This window comes from Danio rerio, chromosome 20 (assembly GCF_052040795.2).
Source record: "Danio rerio strain M-AB ecotype USA chromosome 20, GRCz13ab, whole genome shotgun sequence".
NCBI lineage: Eukaryota > Metazoa > Chordata > Actinopteri > Cypriniformes > Danionidae > Danio > Danio rerio.
In genome coordinates, this window is record NC_141040.1 from 21,052,033 (window position 1) to 21,073,176 (window position 21,144).

The 21,144-nt window shown below is 36.2% G+C and overlaps 1 long non-coding RNA gene across 1 annotated transcript in view; it reads left to right on the plus strand.

Moving 5' to 3' along the window:
- The window catches only part of LOC141379546 (uncharacterized), an 89,939-nt gene extending 76,568 nt beyond the window's left edge, over positions 1 to 13,371 (plus strand). Inside the window, exons 4-5 of the long non-coding RNA XR_015518344.1 lie at positions 11,033 to 11,156; positions 11,897 to 13,371. This is a non-coding gene — a long non-coding RNA (uncharacterized LOC141379546). The remainder of the gene's footprint in view (positions 1 to 11,032; positions 11,157 to 11,896) is intronic.
- Positions 13,372 to 21,144: the final 7,773 nt, after the last annotated feature.

Consider the following 21,144-nt stretch of genomic DNA (forward strand, 5'->3'; position numbering starts at 1 on the left):
CCTTTAAGAGGTTTGCCGAGTAAATGTTGAAAGTGTTTTACGCACACTTATGAGGAAACATAATTCTTGTGACTTTAAAGTTAGTTTGACTTGTCACTATAGTGTCAACTCAATTTACAACTAAACTTAAATTATGCAAATGAAATGTATGACATTCATGCTTGGTACTTTATCATTTTATGCTCTGTTTGATTTGAGACACAATATATTTTTTTATTTTTTTATTTATTTTGCGTTTAGTATGCGACTCCAAAATTGACAAAGCACAATAAAAGTATCCAGGACTCCTGTGGTGAAAATATGTTTTTAGTGCTGTCTCTGGTCTTTCTGTTGTTTGTAATATGTTTAAAGAGAAATCGTGTTCAGAATAATGAGTCGGCTCTACTGCAGTGTTTTATCCTCAAAACGTGTTAAAAAGACATGAAAAAAGTGGTTTAACGTCATCCTTGCTTCCTATTTTCACAAACATCTAACTAATCCCCTTACATGGGACTTTTTTATAATCAGATAAAAAAAATAATAATAATAAGATGCATTTTTGTTGATCCATCATTTGTTGGCACACAAAAATCAGGTGTAAACAAAATTTTTAACATTTTGAACATGTCAAATGGCAGTCGAAAATGCAGTTGTATGGTTTTACTTTTTTGCTAGACACTCATGTGTTTAAATGCATTCAAGAAGCCACAAAAGAGCACTTACTGTCAGCCTGCTGGCATGAGTCTTAAGGGACATGCTGTTACAGATTGATAGCTAAACAGGATTTTAGCTTTGCCATTTGAAAGCAAAAGTTTGGTGAAAAGGTGAAAAAGTTATCTGTCTTTGTAACACAATCTCAAAATGTTCAGCTGAAGTTTTGTGACTATCAGAATAATTCCATCCATGTTAAAGGTGACATACATTAATGGTGAAATACATTATAACTTTTTTTTTTTTTTGGTTGGTTGTTTTTTTTATTTAGTTAAGTTCATGTTGTATCTGCTCATTCATTACAAGTTGAAAAAAAACACATAGCTTGTTTTTTTTATATAAACTGAGTGTATTTATGTGTCATAATTGACCTGTTTGAATTGTGCCAGTTTATTTGCAATCAGCTACCACAAGTGCCTGCCCCAAACAAACTTGCTTCATTAGCATTTAAAGTAACATGATGCAAAATGTTATGCTGTGGAGTGAGGTGTTTTTGCACACGCAAGCGCAGGTTGCCAGATTGACGACAGCAACAGCAGTGTGCCTAACTGTCAAGCCTAAAGGCTGATTTAAACTGTCTTCTAAATAAAAGCAACGGCGTGTGATAGAAGGATTTTTTTTTTTCTAACCAACATCGTAAATTTCTATTTAAAAACGGGATCTAATTTTCACTGGTGATCAACAGAAAGCTGACAAGGACGCTAAATTCTAATTAATGTGAGTTTGAATGCTATTTCACATGACATTTATTTCCAGACTACTGAAAGCAGCAACAGATCACCTCAGATCTTGAAATTAAAAAAATACTTTTTTCAGTTGAACTTTAGAACTGCTCCTCAGTGCAAGCCAACACATATGTGTGATTCAGCATGTACATTCAATAATGGTAAAGAGGTTTAATGTGTATTAATTAGATTATAAACCTTACCATTTCGTTGGGGTGCAGTAAGTGCACTATTCTGTGCTTCTGAATAGCTGTATTTAAATTTCTGTCGTGTTTTGTCTAGTGCTAACAGCCAAATTGCTTATGAAATCTCATGTAGCATGTTGTTAGGACACAACGTTACAATGTTAACCAGTTCACCTAATCTTTACATCCGTAATATTTATATTATTCACAAATTATTAACCACCTCATGTGGAACTCCGAATCTATGTTTCAATTCAGAGTCTGCTACTTTCTACTGAAAGTTGCATTTCGGTCATGAACACGCACACATTCAGAGCCTTTTTGACTGAAGGAATGAAATACGCAGTTTTCCACCAAGACAACCTTGGGGGCTGAAATATAATTAGCTAAACTTGCATTGGGTGGGTTACATGCCTAAAACAAAGACAGACTTTCTGCCACGTAACATAAATTTTCAAAGCAGAATATTTGACTTTAGCATTGCTTTTCAGAGAAATAACAAGAACAATAATGTTCACTTGCTCAAGGATGTTTCTAAAACATCTAAAAAATGAATTATCAGTTTCTTTATGTTTCTTAAATATCATAAACATATGGTATTTTTATGCTTTAGAAGAGTCAAAAATGCACATACAGCACCTTCAATGTGGATTTTGGTTGGTTCAAGTACATGCTGATCCTACAGGTATGGTTTTGTTAATTAAAAGTTAACCTTTTAGCCTTAAACCATTGTGTGCGCTACTGTTTTTTCAATAAAGAAAATAATAGCAGGTTATTATCTGTATTGCTAACAGCTAACTAGCTAAATGAAATGCGCTGATACATCTGTCACTGCCTGTACTGTAGCTCACAATAGTCAGTCAAATTACCTCTGAGATTCAATGACTCTCATTCCTGCAATTGTGTTGTAAAAGTATGTTCCCACAATCCATTGTATTAGAAAATGCTAAAGTTAAATGAGAAATTCTTGGAACAGCAATGTTTTCTTTTGATTATTTCTTCAATATATCTGTGTAAATCTCTCTCTGTCAGGGGGAAAATAGAGTAATGTGTTTACAAAGCTGACAAAAAGCCTGTGACCTCAGATGCAATCACTGCTGAGATCAGACAAATTCTGTTTTGGTTCATCTTCACAGTTAAACTGTCTTTCTCTCTCATTCACTCCTAATCTCTGTGATGTACTGCAGAACAAAAAAAAAAAAAAAAAAAAAAAAAGTGAACAACGGATTAGATTAGTTTGACTTAAAATTCTCAAAGCTATCACACCCTAGAGCAGTTTTCTGATCAACAGCTCATATGGAGAAAGACATATTCAATATATTCAATGTTCTCATAAATACTGCTTGTTTATCTCAAGTCATGCAATAAAAAGAAACATGTTAATATGCATTTTAGGTAGCCTACCCTAAATATGTTTAACATCTAATTTAACGGGGTGATCCATTACGATACAATATTTTAAACTTTAGTTGATGTGTAAAGTAGCTGTGTGAACATGAGCAAGATCTCTAAATGTAATACACTCAATGCTCAATGCAAAGGGAGACACTGGCTCATTTGGAGTTCAGGCAATTAGGTTAGTTTAGCAAAGCCAGATTCATATTTATCAGTTAAACCGCTGTAAACACCCACAATCTTCAGCAGCGCTGCAGTGTCTGTTTACATCTCAAATAACAAACTCTTTGTGCAGTAAATGTTCTCATATATTACAACTTAGAGATTTTTGAATGAAGTGTGCATTACTTGATTTTAAAATAATTTAAGAAAACACACACTATTTAATATCTATACTTATACATTGAACATCGGTATTTAACAACTGAAATTAAAACATACATGCCTAAAATTATCACCTTTTTTGTTTTAATATATAACTTCAGGGTTGGTGTCAGCCACTGCGAGAGGTATCCAACTTTGCGAAGACTGTGCTGGATCATATGTGTGCACTCGACGCAGAAGTACAAACAGAACGGGGTCACATGACTCCACACACTGTAGAGAAATTAATTGAAAAAAATTGACCTGGCAAAATTAGATTGATAAAAGGTTTTAAATGTTTATTTTGATTACTTTTTGATTAATCCCCATGAGCCCTACATCCATCCATAACATAATCTTAAAAGGTAAATATGTATTTATTACAAAACAAGGCTATGAAATATGTTGTACCTTTTTTCTAAACTACCTTCATACTTTTAAAACTATATTTTGTGAATTGCAGGGCTACAATGACTAAAGAAGTTTGGATTTTTTTTTTTTTTCTCAGTAGCTCTTTCTTCATGTTCACAAGTCTTATTCTCACTTGGGTCAGATGGCCTAAGAGCTTCTTCACTAAGGTCTGAACTGAGCTGTAAAAATCAAGGGCTTCATCTCTCTAACACACACACACACACACACACACACACACACACACACACACACACACACACACACACACACACACATATGGAACTGGAACAAGCTGAGAGAAGTCCCTGAATAAAAGCTGACACAGAGTCCCTCAAACAAACCTTTCTGAGAAACAGAAATGACATGAGGGAGAAAGAAAGAGGAAGACTAAACATGGCTGCAGCCAGGTTTTGTAAATCAGTGAGGTCTGTTGGTTGTTAGAAATTCTGCAATAATAAAACATATAAGTGTGCATTGGTAAAGGGGTAGTTCATACAAACTTTAAAATTACCTCATCATTTACTCACTCTCTAAATAAAGTGAGGTCTTAAAAAATTATACATTTCCTTCTTCTGTAGAACACAAAAGAAGATATTTTGAAAAATGCTGGCTGACTTTGACTGAGAATATGTTTTTATTATATATATTTAAGTTTAACAGAAGAAAGAAACTAAAACAGGTTTTATGTAGTGAATTAAAATAGATATTTAGTGAATGGTGAGTAAACAGTAACAAAATTGTCATTTTTGGGTAAACCATCCCTTTATTTTTATCTTGTCTTTGTAAGCGGCCACTGTTTTTGCTTCTGTTTTTTTTACAGATTATTTGTACGAAGGTTATTATATCACTGTTAATAACATGGCATTTCTGTGTGGAGTTTGCATGTTCTCCCTGTGTTGGTGTTGGTTTCCTCCGGGTGCTCCGATTTCCCCCACAGTGCAAAGACATGCTATAGGTGAATTTACACACTAAATTGTTTGTAGTGTATGAGTATGTGTGTGAATTGGTGTGTGGATGTTTCCCTGTACTGGGTTGCGGCTGGAAGGACATTCACTGCATAAAACATGCTGGAATAGTTGGGGGATTATTCTGCTGTGGCAACCACTGAAATAAAGACTAAGCCGAAGGAAAATGAATGATTGTTTGTTGATAGCATTTGGCACAGTTCCATAATAATGATATTATGATCATTGCATTTGTCTTACCCAATGTGGTCTCCGCAGCCATAAACTATCCACATGTCCCTATTTCACTCTCTTCCTGTCAGCTGAAGTGCCTATTTTCAAAGTGTTGGCTGATATTGCCATGTAAAACAAACAAAAGCAATACCACCAAACCTTTTTGCATCCATACACTCTTGCATTCACACATACACAGGTCAATTTAGCTCATTCAATTTACTTATACTGCATTTCTTCTGACTGTGTGAAAAACGGGAACACCCGACGGAAGCCCACACAAACACAGCAAGAGCATGCAAACTCCACACACTATGCCAACTGACCCAGCCAGAGCTCAAACCAGCAACTTTCTTGTTGTGAGGCGACAGCGCAATCCACTGCGTTGCCCTCTTTACACTTTAGTAATGTCCTAATTAATGAGTTAATTATTCAAGTATTAACCCAAGTATTAAACAGAGATCTGAGGTGATTTTTGGGGTCCTTATGTGTGCTTATTTCAGCTACTTATTACAAAGTATTGGCCAACATGTACTTTATTTGTATTCAGCACAAACTGTGCTACAGTAATATGTGACAATTATTGATGTACATTTGAAGCAGAATTATTAGCCCCCTTATTTTTTTTCTTCTTTTTTAAAATATTTTCCCAAATGATGTTTTACAGAGCAAGGATTTTTTTTCACAGTATGTCTGATAATATTTTTTTCTTTTCAAAAAAGTCTTATTTGTTTTATTTTGGCAAGAATAAAAGCAGCTTTTAATTTTTTAAACACCATTTTAGGGACAAAATTATTAGCCTCTTTAAGCTATTTTTTTTTCTATAGTCTACAGAACAAACCATCATTATACAATAACTTGCCTTATTACCCTAACCAGCCTAGTTAACCTAATTAACCTAGTTAAGCCTTTAAATGTCAATTTAAGCTGTATAGACTGGTCTTGAAAAATATCTAGTAAAATATAATTTACAGTCATCATGGCAAAGATAAAATAAATCCATTATTAGAAATGAGTTACTAAAACTATTATGTTTAGAATTGTGTTGAAAAAAATATTCTCTCTTTTAAACAGAAATTGGGAGAAAAATAAACAGAGGGGGTAATAATTCAGGGGGGGGGGGACTAATAATTCTGACTTCAACTGTATATAGCACATACAGTTGAAGTCAGAATTATATATATATATATATATATATATATATATATATATATATATATATATATATATATATATATATATATATATATATATATATATATATATATTAAGTAATCATTATATATATATAATGTGTGGTTAGTATGTTTTGAAGAAAAAAAAAATAGCTGGTCCAAAAATAGTCTTTTGTGTCTCCAGAATGTTTCTGTAAAATTTCAAGACACCTATCAGATTATTTAATATACCTTTCAGAATGTTGACATTTTCTGCTCTGAACACTATGTAGCTGTTTTTGTTGCCTGTGCTTTTAATGCTGGTTCTACTCGCCTATCATTCTCACTTTCCTGTTAAAGTGTGCATCAATTGTGTGCCCTAATCTCCGCCTCGTCTGTGTCAGATAAAGATAAGAGAGACAGACATGAAGGAAGCAGTTCTCAAATAACATTTGTGATTAATACCACAGTAAGAACTTTCCCAATGATTACTTAATGAATTTTTTGTGAAGTTTATTCAACCCTTTCTGCAACAATGAATCACAAACAATGTCGTCACAAAGTTCATGCACACACACAGACAGTTAAATTTGCACTTTTTTTATACTTAAATATGACAGGATACACGTTAATATCCACTGCTGTATGGATATCCGTTATGTTAATGTACAAAACAAAACTGATTTAATGTCCACAAACCGGGATTAAGCGTCTTCTTTTATAATTGTACTGACATGGGGCTGTGGTGATAAAGACAGTAAAATTGCTGTAATTCATTACAAACATGCACTCACAGAAAGCTGAACAGATTTTTACACCCAGTTGTTTTGCGCTTGTCCTGTGTTGTTGATATAATTATACACATTACTACGGAGACATGTTAATACGCAGCAATCAGTCAATTCGGTGGGTGGAGAAACTGCACTCCTACGTCACTTTGCAGTGGGTATCAAAATGGGAGGGATTTGGATCCTATTTTAATGTCAGTTTATTTTAAAAAAGGGACGTGTTGTCTTTAAATGATCTCTGTATGACTGTGACGGTATGACAGACTATACCTGCACACAGTTCTATCAAAACAGCTTACAAAAGATGAATTTACATCATAGATGCCCTTTAAATGTATAAACGTTTATATTTTTGCTTTGAACATGAACATTTGCTGTGGTCTACACCTTAGTGACCTCATAACTGGCTATGGGCCTGAAGACAAAAAATGCTGTTAAATTAATAAAAGATAGAGAAGGGACTGTTTTTGACTGGTTAAAGCTGATGATGTAACGGCCCACGGGGTCAGCAGAGAGCATTCATTACGATCCGGAGGAAATAATGTGATAATCTGAAGCCTAATGAGAAGCCAGCTCAGGGATGTTGTCGGAGAACAGGGGGTTGGGATGTCACCTTCAGTCTTTAGCCCTCTCTGCTTTTCCCTTTCAATCTCCGCTGTCCGGCCTCTCTCTTTGTGTGTCTGTGAACTATGAGGTCAGTGCATTAGCCTTGCTGCAGGAGCTGTTGGCGGAGTGAAGTGTGCAGTCCGTGGCTTTCGCCGGAGCCGATGACCCTGTACACACACACACGCACACACCTGCAGCCCAGACATAAAACAACATTATGGACAACAAAACACATTCATTTTCTTACCTTCTCTGCTTTTGAACCTAAAGGACAAACACTGCCAAGACAAAAACATGTGGATGTTTTAGTCTAATTTGGGGATTTTGCTAGTGTTAGTTGCAATTTTTTTGAATAGATGGAGAAAATTAAGCAAATTCTACCTGTTCTGAATATAGTGATACCGGTAAATATCCGAAAAATTACTGGAACAACTTTACTGGTAAATTTAAAAAAGCGCTCCTCACACAGGCAAGAATGTTCCGGAATTTTTCACACATCCATTCCACAATACTGGTAAATTCTGACATCATTTACCAGACATGACCTCTAAACAGTTGCACTTGTATTTGTAAACACAGAAGGGTTGATGGTACAAATTATGTGTGTGCGCTGTTGCTCACCAGCTGCTTCACATGCACGCGTCAAACAACTGAAGCAGAGCTTGAAGGTAAACAAACGAGGGTTTATCATAAGCATTTTATCAATAATATTTTCCACAGTTGGCATTAAGAAGGAACATAGAAACATTATAGGACTAACATCTAGCAGCTAAATGTGTCTGGAAAAATATTCAAAGGCTTTTATTTTCATAAACAGCGCGGATGTGAATGTGTTTGAGTTTTCTGATTGGCTGGAGTAGTCGTCTCACTTCAGCATGTTCTAGAGGTGATTGTGCTCTTTCCAGCAATCTTCCCTCTGCGTTCACACAGCGCAGCATTCTGGCATATTACTGGTAATGTTACAACATCACTTTCTGGAAAATTTCCTGAACGAATTTACCAGTCTTTTTTTTTTTAAAAAGGGCCTGTTCACTCATGATCTGTATGGGTGAAAGGGGCTATTGTGTCTACCATTCTGTTGTTCTATCCGTAATTCTGTCTTTATTCTGTCTTTAAATTGTCATTTTCTTTCTGTTTTCTGTCATTGTCATTCTATCGTTCTTTCTTTCTGTCTGTTGTTCTGTCTGTTTGTAATAATGTCTGTATAATATTGTCTGTTTATTTATCTTTCTATAATAAGGTCTGTTGTTTGCCTATTGTTATTCTATCTTTCGGTCAGTTTGTTTGTTCTTTCTATGGCTATGTCTGATTTTCTGTCTTTTATTCTTTCTCCGTTGTTCTATCTGTATTTCTGACTGTCATTCTGTCTGTATTGATGTTTTGCTGTTTGTCTATTATTCTTTCTATCTTTGTTATATCTATAATTCCTTTGTCTGTTGTTCTGTCTGTGTCTAGAGTATGTATGTTTCAGTATGTGTGTCATAGCCTTCTATATTTCAGTAATTTGTCTGTTGTTCTGTATATCATTAGGTCAGCTGTTCTGTCTGTATTTCTGTTTGTATGATTTTGTCATTGTGTCTGTAATATTCTTGTTTGTCTGTCTGTTGTTCTATCTATTGTTCTGTTTGTCTGTTGTTCTGACTGTCTGTAAATATGTCTGTGTAATTATGTCTGCCTTTCTATCTTTCTGTCATGTCTGACATTCTGTCTGTCATTCTCCCTGTTATTTGATATTATTTGATTTAAAAGAGGATGGCACGTGGCTCAGTGGTTAGCACTGTTGCCTCACAGCAAGCAGGTTGTTGGTTCAAGTCTTGGCTGGGCCAGTTGGCATTTCTGTGTGCCTGTTGTCCTTATGTTTAACTGGACTTCTTCCAGTGCTCCGGTTTCCCCCACAGTCCAGAGACATGAGCTATAGGTAAATTAGTCTGTGTGTGTGTGTGTGTGTGTGTGTGTGTGTGTGTGTGTGTGTGTGTGTGTGTGTTTGTGCGTGCGTGCGTGCGTGTGTGTGTATGTGTGTGAGTGTGTGTGTGTGTGTGTGTGTGTGTGTGTGTGTGTGTGTGTGTGTGTGTGTGTGTGTGTGTGTGTATGGGTGTATACCCAGTACTCAGATGTGGGCGGAAGGGCATCCACAATGTAAAACATATGCTGGAATAGTTGGCGGTTCATTCCACTGTGGTTACCCATGGTAAAAAAGGGACAAAGCTGAAGGAAGCCGAAGGCCATTGTGTCTGTTGTTCTGTCTATCATTAGCTATGTTTACAACCAAACATGTGATTTAGACTTAATGTGTAAATTCAGAACTTTGCATAGAACATTTGAGAATTAAGCACCATTTTCATCCAATGAGTCAACAAGAACAAGTTTATCTTTTGGCGCATTGGGAGAAGCCACTGAGGACCTTTTTTTTTTTTTTGAGCACAGCCAATCAAGTTCTGGGATGTAATAATATTGTACCACTGATGACAGACTTTGACAAGGGATTTAAGAATGATTAAAACAAGATTTTAGATGATTTGCAGTGTGGCCAGTCCACTAACACTGTCCTACTACAGCCCTTTTTGATATCACATGATTTGTTAAACAAAATCACATGACTTGTTTTGATGAGCATGCTAGATTTTATTTTGTTATTTTGTATTCCAGTCTGTTTCTCTAAAACAAAACAGGACTGTCTGCCCAAAATGTGATTAATTTAAGATATCTGATTCAATCCCGCTTTATATAGTTAAGCTTTATGTCCTACTCTTCAAGACTTGCAAGATCTTTCTTTTTTTTCCCCGGAAGCACAAATCAAACTATTGAACTACATTAATTCTTAATTTTGTTTGTGGTTTCAAGCCATGCACTTGGTTTATCCAAGTCTCAAAAGCATTTTTCTTTTAACAGCTTAAACTTCGGTAAAATAAATATCCTCCCTCTTTCAGTCTCCTTCCTCTCAGCAAACACACAAAGGTATTCCATCTAGAACGAATACAGTACCATTTACCGAATAAGAAGCATCAGTTTTCTAAAACATGGGAACTTTTCTTTAATGGGACAGAGTCAATTGAAAGGGGCATTGAATTAAGGTTTAAGAGTTCACACTTAGATATTGCCTGTTGCTATCAGGAGGTTTGGCATGTTGTCCTCGGACAAAGCCTTGAACTCGGATAATGTTCTACTGCCTGATTAGTTAACATAAAGGGGGTCCAAGATCAGGTAGGACTCGAGCACTCCCCCGAGTTGGGATTCTTCCAAAACAAAGATAAGGCAGTAGGGTGAATTCAGTCTATTTTGGATCAATCTGATTGGATTATTGCTGTTTACGGACGAGAGACCAGCCACAATCAATTATATTATGTCTCGAAACTAGTTCATAAAACTTCACTAAGTGAGATCTTATGCCAGATCTAAACTGTAGTTAAACATTTCTTTGTATCAGATTAGACAATGTTTTGTGTACACACAGTACGTACTCTGTAATGTAAAGTTAGACCAGAAGTACGTATGGCTGCATTTTATCTTTAAATCTTTTATCTTTTATTGTTGCTACAGGGTGGTATGATGTCTTTCCTTTTCGCGCGTACCAGTTTGTCCGGGTGGTGTTGGCAGACTTGAGACATAAATCGAAGATGAATGTGACAATGGGGTTTGAGTGAAGAACAGTTCCAGAAAGCAGGTAAAACAAAAACTGATGCTAAAAAATAAATAAACAAGTAAATAACAGGGTGAGAATGTCATGAAATGTGAAAACGTTGTAAAAATAAGACGATGGCTTTTCTTTTTCTGGATTGCTTTTGGTTGGGTTTAGGAAAGGGGGTGGGCGGGGCAATCTACATTTTTTAAAACACTATTGGTTGGGTTTAGGGTGGTTGATCAGTCAGTCGACAGCAGCCTCTGGTGGATTTGTGAAAACAAAAACTGCAAAAACATAGCTCCCGGGATGTACTTTGCTCACTCCAGAAAATAATGTATAATGGGGTACGTAATCAGAATGAGACTGGGTTGGATATCCCAGTGGGATGGGCCACTACTAAATAAGTTGAAACAGAAAAAAATCATCAATTTTCATGACTCTCACTGAAGTTATGTTAAGACAGACAAAAAAGATGGCTTATGCAGTTAGAACACAACGGATGTCTCTACATCACCACTTTATGCCATAATCTGTTCCTTACAGCACAGGCAGCGGAGAGCAGATATCCTCATGTCATTGGTTAGTTTGTATCTGCTCAGCCATGCAGTGTAATTTACAATGTCATTTATTAATTTGCAACAATATTATTATGCAGATCTGGTCCTTCTGAGTGTGCGTTTAGCCCATAGAATCCACTCATCATGTGTGCATATGTGTGTACGTGTGTTATATACTCAGTAAGTGTGATGTAGTAGACTAATCCAGTTACACTGTGATTACAGGAGCATATCTCAAAGCTCCCTATCAGGATAAGAACAAGATGAACGAGACTGCCAAGGAGAGTGGGAGGAGAGAGGATGGAGAGGGTGAGAGAGAAGCGAGAGGGTACAAAGAAGATATTGAGGCAGTCAAGATGACAAATAAAGGAGGGAAGACAGATTAAAAGAGGAGAATAACATAGTAAAGGAGACAGAAAGGACATAAATGGTGCCGTTTGTTGAGATCGCACAACTCGCAAACACCAGCATCTGTACAGGCAATCTTACACACACACAGTGGAGCTGTTAGATGTATTAGTTTTTTCTCTGCGGTGATCTGTCTTCAGTAATGGCTAATACTTAAAGACAGCCTCAGTGATAGTGAAGACGAGCAGAAGATGAGTTAGTCAGCGCAGGGGACCGACTCTATGCCTGGGGACAAGCCGTAAGGGCCCGACTCTCAAAAAACATCTCTGCAGCACCCTGATGCTCGCCCCCGGCAAACACTCAAGACGTTACCTCAAACGCCTTCTCTTCTCTTATTAACAGTGAAATACAGACAACAGATTTGCTAAAAGAGAGTTTCCCCCACTGCTAGCACGTTCAATACTATGACGCTTGTATTTTGTTCAGCTGTTTTACTTTAAAATGCTTAAAATGCATTCATTATTATGAATTTAGATTTTTTGTTTTAAATACCAAAATTATAAAAATATTATGGTAACATGATTTTTCTTGAAATCCAAGCTTTTAAGATTTAAGCTTAAAGAGGGCATTTTATGACTTGAGAAATCAAACTGCCTGATCTTTTTACACATTTTTTAGCTATTAACTTTCAGAACTCAAAATGTTCATAGTAGTATAAAAGCAGCTTATATTGAATCCACTTTAGCAAAAATCGCAGGGTGTAGAATGTACTATTTCAACATAGGTTTATTCTGAAAATGTCCCCATATACATTTCTGGAGATCGCTAATTATGTAGCCAGAACTACGTATGGTTGCATTTTGTCTTTAAAACAAATTGTACGAAGTTACAGATGCCTGCTAGCATTTTACTTTGATAGACTTCTCCTTAGGAAAAACGCTTAATGTCAGGTCCTGCGTTCCATGTGCTTATGTTTTCATCATGTGACCTTCCCCATGTGATCCTTTGTTTTGTTTCCCCACTGTTTCCTAAGGTTCATTAGTTCCAGTTGTTTCTTACACCTGCTAGTCATTAGTTCCATTAAGTCATGTGTATTTATACCCTTGTGATTAGTTATTCCATTGTCTGGTATTCTACATTGTGCATTGTTTACACTCCATGTCGTTCCTGAATCACATGTATTTCCTGTCTTCCAAGTGAGTGTTTGTAAGTAAATCTACATGTTTGATAACTCATGCAATCCTATGTCTCTCTTAGAGAGCCCATGTGTGACATAATACTTCATTACCTCATTTGTGACTCATTTGTGTTCTGACCACATGTGCTTGGATCAATGAAGTGTTTAGACTTTTAAAAACACTGTTGTAATTTGTTGAGCCACTAAACATTATTCTCATTATGTTTTTCTACAAACGCAAATTACTTTTAAAATTTCAAATATAGTCTGTGTTAGTAAATGCAAGGCTATTTATGAAATCCAGGCACAACGCTGTACGACAACAGTTGAGATGACTGTTCTATAGCTTACAGCTAATCAATCTGTCAGATTCTGGAGTGCATTACATCTCTAAAGAAAATTATAAATGATAAATTATCTTAAAGCCACTTGAATGGTTTTGTGCACAATTAAGTGCACAGTGTGCTATGTTATCGGATAATTGTAGGAAAAACTCCAAAAGTCACATAAAACAAAACAAAAATATGATGCAAATGCCAAATTCAGCCGCTAATCAGCCAGAATCAGCTGAGGTGACATGACGGTGAGCAGGGAGACCTAGTTGTCACTCAAGTGGCTACGCCCTTAATTATGCAGGTTTAATATAACGTAATAATAATGAAACGGATAAGTTATACTCCAAAACCATCTTTTGTACCAGGCTCTAAACATGTTTTTTTTTTATCAGCTGTAAAATTGGCCAATTTAGCATTGCATTCAGAGAACATCTAGATTTACTGCAGCCAGTCCCTAATGGTGAGTCGATGAATTGCAGTTTCAGTTACTTCCGTATTGGCTTCACGAGGGAGAGCAGGAGGTTGGCGCTTAGGCAACACATGAACTTTGTGCATATTAGCACACTTGTTGCAATACATTTATGGATATAAAGCAATTACAGATGCAGTCAACTTTAAGCAAAACTAGTTGTAAATTTGTCTCTAAACTAACATTACAGTAGCTGGCTGGCAACTCCAGCTTTTTACTGTAAAATTTACAGGTAATTTTTATAATTAAGCTTAATTTCTTTGTAATGACTGGGCTCCTATCATTCTTTGGTAAACAGCATTTCCAAAAACAAAAAATAGAATGACAGAACCAAAGTTCTTGGATAAAACGTTTGGGTCTTTTAACTGCATATATATATAGTTATGTATATGAAAGCATACATCATATGAGAGATAAATGGTGCAGAGATTTTCAGCACAATTAACCAAGAGCAGTCCTAATTGTTAGCGTGTTTCCATGGTGATCAGTGTCTTCCAGCTGTGCTTGCAGTGTCTGACAGGAGGCTTGTAATGTTGGGGAACTGGACCTAAAGCGCTCTTAGCGCTCTGGTTAGATGTGTTCCTTTAAACTCAAGAGTAAATTAAGAGATGTATAAATAATATATTGGACTCAAATGTCAGTGTGGAAAAAGATACGGTGTCTAGCAATACAGTTTAACTCAGAAATGTTAGCCCTTCTGCTAAATTTGAAATCTGTTTTATCTTTTGCCCAATTTTTGTTTAAGAATCTTTTGCAACATATTTCTGAACACTAGTTTTATTAATTAATTTTTAATAACATATTTCTTTTGTGTTTGCCATGATAAAAGTACATAATGTTGTACTAGATATTTTTCAAGGTATTACTATTCATCTTAAAGTGAATTTTAATAGCTTAACTAGGTTAATTTGATTAACTACAATGTAATAATATATATATATATATATATATATATATATATATATATATATATATATATATATATATATATATATATATATATATATATATATATATATATATATATATATATATATATATATCCATAAAGCAGCAGTATTCTGTATTTTGTAATTCATTATTTTTTTACCCTGTTTATTTATGCTATAAATTGCATTACGGGACTTTGGTCTTTCTTTCAACAATTTTTAGCCTTGAATTATTATAATAATAATAATAATAATAATAATAATAATAATTATTATTATTATTATTATTATTATTATTATTATGTAAAAAGCTGAAAATCTTAGTTTGACTCAAATAAAAAAAAAAAGAATTGCTAAGTCTATGGTCAGGTGTTTTATCTACTAACAACACAGTTGCAAAATAAATTAACAAATGCATTTTTGGACTGCATAGAATATTAGCAGAGTAAACAGTATTCTGACTAGTGCAAACACAAGAAAATAATTTTCTTTTATATGAAGTTTGGATCTAAAAAGAAAAACCGTACACATAGGTCTGTATTAAGAATTCAGAGGCCCCTGCACACAATTTCGTCTAGCCTCATTCTAGTATTTTTTTACTTGAAAAAAGTTATGAAATCTACAAAAAAAAGTAAATAAAAAAATAATAATAATAAATAAATAAAATAAGTTACGAGAACTAGAAAAGTCACTAAAAAACTAAATTAAAAGAAATTGAAAAAGTTGCCAGAAAAAATTAACAAGAAAATAGGTAATGCTTTATTTTGTTGCTCTATTAGTATTAGTATGCTGCGAGTATACTAATGACTAGTGAGTATAAGTAGACTGTCTGCTTAATATCTGTTGATACTTTAACAGACTTTTGACTATAAGAAACTTCACAAGTATATGTCAACTTACCTTACCAACTTACCCCAACCCTATCTCCAACCCTAACCCTAACCAAACAGTCGACTTATAATCTATTGAGAATTAGTTGGCATGTTGATGCAATGTAACTTAAATTCAACAAACAAACCATCAAAACAAAGTATGACAGAAAAACTAAAAATGCATGAGAACTACAAAATATTTTCCCAGTGATGGGTTGCAGCTGGAAGGGCTTCTGCTGCGTAAAACATATGTACATAAGTTGGCGATTCATCCCACTGTGGTGACCCCAGGTTAAAAAGGGACTAAGCCGAAAAGAAAATGAATGAATGAATAAACTACAAAACATTTTACAATAAGGTCATATTAGTTATTAAATACTCATGACTAATAAACTAGTAAACATGACTTAACAGTAACTAGAAATATTTAGCTGTGGTATCTAGAAAAAATAAGTAATGAGAACAAGAAAATGAAGTCATGAGAAATAGAAAAAAAAACCTTACTCTGAACAAATAATAAACAATGACTCAGGTTTAGCTCAGGTTTATTGCTTAAGAAATGAGTTGATCATAAATAAGTCATGTTAACTAATGCATTAAAATAATGTACAAAATTCTTGCAAAATGTTACATTATTAGTATTATTATTACTATTATTATTATTATTATTATTATTATTATTATGGAAGCTACTGTTTAATGTTTTTTATCAAGTTTAAGTATACAATTATATAAAAGTGTAAATATAAGTATGCATATTTTATTCATTTTCTTTTCAGCTTAGTCCCTCTATTAATCAGGGGTTGTCACAACAGGATGAACCGCTGTCTTATCCAGCATATGTTATTACGCAGCGGATGCCCTTCCAGCTGCAACCTGGCAAAGAGACTCTGGGAAACACTCATACACTCTTACATTCACACTCATATACTACGGCCCATTTAGTTTATTCAATTCACCTATAAAGAATGTCTTTGGACTGTGGGGGAAATCGGAGCACCTGGAGAAAACCCACGCGAACACAGGGGGAACATGCAAACTCCACACAGAAATACTAACTGACCCAGGCGGGGCTCGAATTAGCAACCTTCTTGCTGTGAGGTGACAGCTCTGCCCACTGCGCCACCGTGTCGCCACTGCATCTGAATTGTTATTTGTATATAAATATCAGCTGGACTCTATGGGACTCTATTCTAACCTTTTATAGTGTACCGACTGATAATGTTCTTTATACAGCATTAGGTTTTCTAGAGTGAAATCAATAGGTACTATAGCTGATATATTTCCAGATGAATCAGACTAAATCAAGAGTTCATGAACTGGTATTCAATCGATTTATGAAATGTGTATCAGTCCCTGGCTATAAACACAATATGGAGTAAAAACACAGTGGACACCATGTTTTGTTGATATTTATATGTTTTCCTGTTGGATTTTTCACCTTTACATTATTTTTTTTAATATATATGTTATTACATTTTTTAAGTGTTGTTTTAAAGGTTGCCCTTATTTCTTCTGATCTATCACTTTTCAGAATGCTTCAGATTTCTTGACATTTCTTTTCCAATGCTTCACTGTTGATTGATAGTTGCAATATGCTTCCATTTTTTCCTCACTCCAAAAAGATTTTTAAAGGCAAAGGCTTTGTGCAACAGCAGTAGTTTTCAGTCATACACCACAGACGGCATATTCAATGTTGCCAGCGAAAATGAGACAAGGACAGTACAGTATGTCACACTGTGCACCTGGATGTCAATCATTCCGCTGCTGAAACACTGAAAATGCATCTCTGCGTACATTTCTTCTGGATTGATTTAGGAAACATAAAAAGAACAAAAAAGTGTCCATATACTCTAAAAATGCTGGGTTCCACACAATTCCTTCATGCATTAATTTTTTTTTATATAGAGCGTAAAGATAATTACAATTATCTTTATCAATTATCTTTATCTTTATCTTTACAATTATATTACAATTTTTTTGTCAAAGACAAAAAAAAATGTTGTCGTCAGGCTTTTTTACTGTATTTAATGGGTTTTTAAAGTCAACTAATCACTTTAAAAAAAACAATGAGTTTACTGATTTTTTTATAGTAAAGTCAACATATTAATATATAAGCAGCGGGTTTACCCGTTTTTTTTAAGTAAAATGAACTAATCACATTAAAAGCAACAGGTTTAAACATTTTTATGTCAACAATGATCACATCGCATTGGATTGTGTCAGGACCAAAACGTTGTTTGTGAACATACAACAAAAAAAAGCTGACTGAAACTGAATCCACATTCTATGCACATATCTTTCTGATTCACAGGTGGCAATAACAATGCAGGCTCAGTCTGAAAACATAGCCTATATACATTTCGGGAGGTCACAAATTATGTAACCAGAAGTACGTATACTATAGCATGGTATGAAGCCATTCCTTTTAAACTTTTTGACCACTTACCTGCATATGGACGGCTGCTACAGTTTGTCAAGTTAGCTCGCCATGTACATGGGCAGATTTGAGATGCAGAGAGGAATTGATCACATTGACAGGGTTCGAGTGTGGTGAAGAATGGTTCCAGAAAGCAGGTAAGTCAAAAAAAAAAAAAAATAAACAAATAAATAAAAGGCTGAGAATGTGATAAAATCTGAAAAATTGGTAAAAATTAGGAGAGGACTTTTTTTTTCTGTATTGCTTTTTAAAACACTATGGGTTGGGTTTAGGGAAGGAGGAGTGTGGGTCAGTCGATCAGTCAGTCAGTCAGTCAGTCAGTCGACATCGGCCTCTGGTGGATTTACACGAGTACAGCAGGCGCAAATGGCCCTCAAGAGAGATATTTGAGATCTCAAAAAGCATACACAGATGCCTCTGATGGATTTGCGAAAACAAAAACTGCAAACATAGCTCCTGGGATATATTTGACGTTCTCTAGAAATGTATACTGCTGTACAGTTTTAGAATAAACCTGAGTTGGCCAATAATCTGGTATTATCCTGCAAAGGGAAACCAAACTTTTGATGCGCAAAGACAAAGTCTAAGCAAAGAGGAATTTAGTACCATTATCACAGTTATTGTCTCTCACCATGGATTTTGTTGTTCAAACATGTCTAATGATCTAATAATCCATATTGTTTGCAAATATTTGAGAAGTGTACACTGTAAAAAAATGTATCATATGATCCGCAGAGCTGATTCTACACACTGACCCAATGACAGCCTGAGAGCCCAACTAGCCTGACTGTTGTAGTGATGAAGTATAATGGCTGGCCATCAGCTTGGTGTGTCCTTTTTGTCCCCTGTGAAATTGATTATATATATAATGTTGGCTTTTTTTTTTTTTTTTTTTTTTACATACAATTAATTTAGGGGGTGTAATACTGTTAGTTGTTGTGTGGGAAGAAGAAGACACAGTCGGCGATATAAGGTAAGTAGAAGTTTATTTTTTATAAACGCACAACACAAGCTTAGCTGTGTGTGTGTGTGTGTGCTCTCCTCTCTTCCCCCGGCTACTCTCTCTGTTCTCCTTAAGAAGGGTGTCTCTCCGGCCCAATCACTAGAACAAACAGGTGTTATTTATTATTTCTGATTGGCCTGCTGATTAGCCGCCGGGCTCTGAGCATACTCTTTTTCCCCTCATTGGGTGTTCGATCATGCTTACCTTTCCACATACCCCCCACCACCCGCCTCAGGCCGGGGAGTCGTCTGTCCTGCACCCGTCTGTGACGGAAAAGGGAGAGCAAAATCAGGAGCGTACAATAGCGCCCCCCCGCAAAGTATAGATTTCACTTTTGAGAAGGCCTGTTGGCCCTGCTCCGACTGTATCTGGACCCTCCTTTATTGTGAAATCTGTCAATGAGCTGACAAAGGCCGAATAGTTAGGAACAAAACGCCTGTAATATCCCGCCAGCCACAAAAACTGTCTCACCTCCTTTTTGGTCTTAGGTTGCAATACAGACAGGTTGCAATAGCTGCAGTCTTACCAATTTGGGGCTGCACCTGCCCGTGACCTAAGTGGAAGCCCAGATACCTTACCTCCACTCGCCCAATTGCGCACTTCCGTGGGTTGGCCGTGAGCCCGGCCCGTCTCAGCGCTGACAATACCGCCATCAGGTATTGCATATGTTGCTTATAAATAAGCAGCGGCATATGCCACGTGAGGACCGAGTATTTTATCCATCAAACACTGAAACGTCGCCGGTGCCCTGAACAGCCCAAACGGAAGTGTCACAAATTGATGTAATCCAAACGGCGTCGTGAAGACCGTTTTTTTTCGCGGGACACCGGAGTTAAGGGGATCTGCCAATATCCCTTTGTCAAATCCAATGTCGAGTAATATCGAGAAACGACTAACAGGTCAATCAACTTGTCAATACACAGCATTGGATATGCGTCGAATCTCAAAACAATAACCTTTACAAGATTAACTTTTCTGTAATCCACACATAACCAGACAGAGCCTTTAGTCTTGGGTACCAAGACAATCGGGCTGGCCCAGTCACTGTGGGATTCTTCTATTACACCCATTTTCAGCATGTTACTCAATTCTTCCTGAACTACCTTTTTCTTGTGTTCAGGTAGGCGATACGGCCGGGTCCTAACAACCATGCCCAGACAGTCACGATATGGTGCTGAATCAGTACGACCGGGCAGGGGCGAGAACACATCAGAGTACTCACGTTGAAGGTACCGGATGTCGAGGAGCTCGCTCGCTGAGAGATGATTGCCTCCCTGTAACTAGAGTGCTAGGCCGTTCCCAGCCGGGGCTCTCTGGCCCAAGGTCTTCCTCATTAGTAAGCGTAGCCAGTGCCACTTTCTCTGGCTCCCTCCACTGCTTCAGCAGATTAACGTGATAGATCTGATGTGAATCAGCCCTGTCCAAACGAACCATCTCATGATTGAGATCACTGACTCGTCGTGTGACCACAAACGACCCTTGCCACTTGGCAAGTAATTTAGAGCTGGAAGTGGGTAGCAGTACAAGGACTTTATCTTCCTTTAAAAATTTACGTAGTTTAGTGCCCTTGTCACATCGCCGGTGTTGGTCATCCTGGGCCTTAAGCAAATTCTTCCATAGAGAGCCGCCCCAGTGTGTGGAGTTTTGCTCTAAGGTCCAGAATATACTGAATTTCATTTTTACTATTAAAAAGGCTCGTCCTCTCAAGCCTCTCTAACGACATCCAAAATCCTTCTGGGCTGGCTGCCGTAGAGAAGCTCAAAAGGGTAAAACCTCATGGAGGTTTGGGGAACCTCTCGCACAGCGAATAACAAGGGCTCAAACCACTTATCTGAATTTTTCGCATCCTCATGAATGAATTTACGGATTATTGATTTAAACATGCAATTAAACCTTTCCA